This window comes from Euprymna scolopes, chromosome 36 (genome assembly GCF_053919585.1).
Source record: "Euprymna scolopes isolate OS-2025 chromosome 36, ASM5391958v1, whole genome shotgun sequence".
NCBI lineage: Eukaryota > Metazoa > Mollusca > Cephalopoda > Sepiida > Sepiolidae > Euprymna > Euprymna scolopes.
Genome location: NC_136517.1, coordinates 16,026,730 through 16,031,743, shown reverse-complemented (window position 1 = coordinate 16,031,743; position 5,014 = coordinate 16,026,730). Strand labels below are relative to the sequence as shown.

General features: G+C 35.6%; 1 pseudogene; it reads left to right on the top strand.

Moving 5' to 3' along the window:
- The window catches only part of LOC145260359 (polypeptide N-acetylgalactosaminyltransferase-like 6 pseudogene), a 4,701-nt pseudogene extending 635 nt beyond the window's left edge, over positions 1-4,066 (top strand).
- Positions 4,067-5,014: the final 948 nt, after the last annotated feature.

Genomic DNA, 5,014 nt, shown 5'->3' with positions numbered 1-5,014 from the left:
CCGCCAAGTCGCTCAAATCCAGCCGCCGGATTTATTACGCAAGCTACCCAAAAAGGAAACTGGCCAAAATCGGTTAAACCCGAACCAAAAGGATAATACCAAAACCGACGAAGATGGACATAAAAATATCGAAAACGCCAAGAAATTTTTACATAAAAAAGAATTAGAACCGGGCAAAGAACTGATAGATTGGCATGACTATACTAAAATTAATCAAGATAAAGAACGGAGTGGACCAGGAGAACAAGGAGTTGGAGTTGTCTTGAGTCCCGAAGAGAACTCACTAAAGCAGAAATTGTTTATATCAAACGGATTTAACGGTCTTGCGAGTGACAAGATCTCGCTACACAGGAGTATCAACGATATCCGACATCCAGATTGCTGGAAGAAGCGTTACTATCGACACCTTCCTAAGGCCAGCGTCGTGATCCCTTTTCACAATGAACACTGGAGTACCCTTTTGCGCTCGGTCTGGGGGATCCTGGACAGGTCTCCGTCAGAACTGCTTGAAGAGATCATTCTCGTAGACGATTTCAGTTCCAAACTGCACTGCAAGCAACAACTGACTGACTACGTTACGAGGCATTTTACAAACGTCAAGATTGTTCGTGCCACACAGAGAGAAGGTCTAATTCGAACCCGGCTCCTTGGTGCCCGGGCGGCCAAAGGAGAGGTTTTGATATTTCTTGACTCTCACATTGAACCTAATACCAACTGGTTGCCACCGCTTTTGCAACCAATCGCTGACGACCACAAAACGGTCACGTGTCCCTTCATTGATGTTATCGATTATAATAATTTCGCATATCGCGCCCAAGACGAGGGTGCTCGAGGCGCTTTCGACTGGAGAATGGATTACAAGAGGCTACCAAAGTTAAAGGAATCCGCCGGTCGTCCTGCAGAGGTCTTCGATAGCCCAGTAATGGCTGGAGGTCTTTTCGCTATGGCCAGTTCCTGGTTCTGGGAGCTAGGAGGTTACGATCCTGGCCTGGATATATGGGGTGGTGAACAGTATGAATTATCGTTTAAGATCTGGCAATGCGGCGGACGTATGATCGATGTTCCTTGCTCAAGGGTTGGTCATGTCTACCGCCGGTTCGCTCCCTTTTCGGCCGGGAGTGCTGTGGATTATCTTGGTCATAACCACAAACGGGTGGCCGAAGTGTGGATGGATGAATATAAGAAATATGTCTACATGCGAAGGCCATCTTTTGGTAAAGCCAACGCTGGAAATATAACCGGCCAGATGGAGCTGCGAAGAAAACTCAAATGCAAGACCTTCAAGTGGTTCATGGAAACCATAGCGTTCGACCTGGTTCAATATTATCCTACAGTGATCCCCAAAAGCAGCGCCCACGGTGAGATTCGGAACGTTGCCACGAACCTTTGTATCGATACCCGTTTCCAAGAAGCAAACAAACGGTTCGGATTGGAAGTCTGCACGACAGATGCGGCCACCCCCGGGGAACAAAAGTTTGAAATCACCTGGCGACAGGATTTGCGGCCGTGGAAGCGAGGCGTTTGTTTTGATGCGGCGAGCTACAACGCACGCGCCCCAGTGGTGCTGTTCCCTTGCCACTCACAACGTGGTAATCAGCTTTGGAAATACAATGCTACGACTCGTGTTATTTATCATCCGAGTACGAATAGTTGCTTGGATTGTGACCCTCATACAAAGGAAATATTTACGAATCCTTGTGACAATGCGCAGAAGACGCAGCAGTGGAAATTCCAGTTTTTTAACAAAACAGCATTAGACATAGAATGGAAGAAAAACTAAATTCTTCATTTTTTTTTTCGTATTATTTGGATATTTTGGACTATTGTTTCCATCTTTACTGTTATTTTAACATTCCGTTTGATGTAACCTCCGACCTTCCTCAGGTATATCTTGTCCAATTAGGGTATCTTTTTGTCGGACTTGGGAATACACGAAATTTAAAATGGAACCCTTTATTTAATCCACGGGTGCAGCATACTCTCGTTCCATTAACCATGTTAACAAAGTAATTCACAAGGACGCGTGGCGTAATGGATAAAGTACTTGATAAATTCAGTTGTACGTTTGCATAATTCTGGAGGTTCAAGGCTCAACCCTCAGCACAGATGACACCCAAAATACAATTGCGAATTAATTAGGACTCCTACTCAGTCGTGTTTGATGGGATGAGAGCATGCTACCCCCGTGGATTAAATAACTGCTTCCGTTCGAAATTCCGTGCATAAATTTTAGTTCGACAGAAAGATCCCCGAGTTCGACAAAAAAAATTCCCGAGTTCCACAAGATACACTTAAAGAAGGGCGGAGGTTGCATCGACCGAAATGTTGTGAAAATCACGCTCAAGATGAGAACAGTAGTCTGAAGAATCCAAATAATACGAATAATCAATCCTCATTTAAAAAATTCAGAAATGTTCATTTTGTTTGTTTAGTCTACCAAAATTCATGTTCAGCTGATTGCAGGTTGATCGGAATTTATTGAAGCTACTTAAAAAAAAAATATCGACAGTGTGACGTGGTGTATAAAAGTACAGAAATGAATATTATATAAACATTGAGGTTTTTTTTTTTTATTTCATCGAAGTACAAAATACGTTCAAAAAGTTCTTGGATTTGAAGCGAGGAAAACTAAAAGGAACAAAAATACGACATGCGTACAAATAGTTTCAGAGTGAATCTATATTTAACCCGATAAAAATGAAACAAGAATGAAATATAAATTATATTCAAAATTTGAGATGCTTTAAAAAAAAAAGTTAACATCAAGTTCCGTCCGTTTTTCTTTACATTATTTGTCAGCTGATATTTATGTTTCAGGTTGAATGCTATAGAAAAAAAATTCACTCTTGATTAAAGTTCACCAATTTTAAAATATTCTATTATTATGACCAAATTCGTTCGCATATTTTAAAATTGGTAAGCACTAATCAGAAGTGACTTTTCCAGGGCATTCATCATGAAGAACAAATGTCATCTGACGAGAAATGTAAACAAAGACGGGAAGAAACTTGATTTTTACCAAAAAACAGCCAACACTATAGACACAAACAGAAAATTTTTTTTTTTTAAATAGTAACCTTTAACATTAAACGCGAACATTGTTTGCGCACATGTTTTACTGTGCATGAACCTGCGTGTTTAATGCAGTTCGAATCTTTACGATCGTGCTTCGACTATATGTCTTGTTGCGTTGAATGTGAGGAAAAAAAGAGAAAAAAGTACATTAAAAAATCAGAAAAAGTATAATTTTTTCTTTTTTTTTTCATTTATTTCTTTAACAAAAAAAGAAAGTATAAAAAATATTAAAAAGTTAACCCCTAAGCACGACACACGCAGTTAAAGGTCCCGTCAGGCCCCAGCCCTTTGGGTAAGTTTTTAAGTTTTTATACTCTTAGCTAGTATAGTGAATGAGCTCCCCCCCTCCTGTTCCCACTTTCCACTTTTATTGCTTTTCATCCTTAGTCTTTATTCCCAATGTGCAAGTACTCTATCCACTTATTAACACCCACCTCTATCTTTTTACCCACACTTAGATACCACTCCCACTTAGAGATCGACGTGTGTTTTCGGAAAACCGAAAAACATATTTAGAGAAGGTTGGAAGGACCTTACTAACCAATTTTTGTGGTTTCTTATTTATTCCCTATTCCTCCGCCAATGAAATGTTATTGCTGTAAAGAATTCAATAAAACGTTTTTTGTTTTTAAATTTGGGTTTATCTTAAGTAGGACAGCTCCTGGACTGAATGTGGTATTGTGGGGACTGAAATATTTCTAGTTAAGAGTAGGATAGACAATTTAAGTATTTGAGATCAAGGACGACACCCATTATCCGCACACTTTTTAATGGCCGTGTGCCTAATTTGTTCACTGTGATTTTTTAAAATATTTTGTGCAAATAAATATTTTAAAGATATTAATCGATATTCGATAAATACGTTGCATGCTTCGATTGCAACAGAGTTATTCGTTACCGATATATCGCCATTTCTTACCAAAATAATTTCTTTCTGATGCACACGGACAAATACACAAAATAATCAATGAATTTTCAGCTGAACATGAAAGACGAAAAAAAAAAAACACGAACGTTTTTATGCATACTCATATGTACAACATTGGTGATTTGTTGTTTTTTTTAATAAATCATAATCGCGGGCATGAAACAATAAACAAATAATTCCATCTAATATTTAATTATTTGAAACTAGTTTTCAATTCCATAAACCTATGTGTAAATGATTTGTATTAATCTTTTAAAATAATCAATAATCATTCAATCTTATGGTTTTATTTTGTATTTGATTTTATGGTTATGTTATTTTATATTTTATATTTATATTGTATACGAATTTGGATTTTAATGTTAATTGTTTTATTGCTTTAAATGAATGATTCGTAGTATTTTGTTTACATTTTGATGTTTATTGAATATTATTACTGTATTTTGTTTAAATTTATTTTATATTTTAAATTTATATTTATATTATTTTATTTTGAATTAGTCTTATAATTTTATATTTATTTCATACTTTTTATTAATTTTATATACTATATTTATTTTATTTATAACTTTCATATTTATTTTATATTTTATATTAATTTTATAATATCTATAGGGGACTCATTCATATGTAATATATTGATGTTGGCATTCTCTAGATGTTCAGTGTAAATGGAGACGCTCTGATATTATTGTAGCTCTTTTGTTAAAACTGCAAAAGTATTTATCTAAGCTAGCACGAACGCCCGATAAAGCCAGGTCGTAAAGTACGCTTAAATATGATATTTAAATGCTTGCAGATTTCGTATATCATTATTATTATTATTATTATTATTATTATTATTATTATTATTATCATTATTCTTATCACTATTATCACTATTATTATTATTATTATTATTGTTATTATTATTATTACTATTATTATTATTATTATTATTATTATTATTATTATTATTATTATTATTATAGAGTTAATGTTTTATCGATTTTATATAGTGTACGGTTGCGA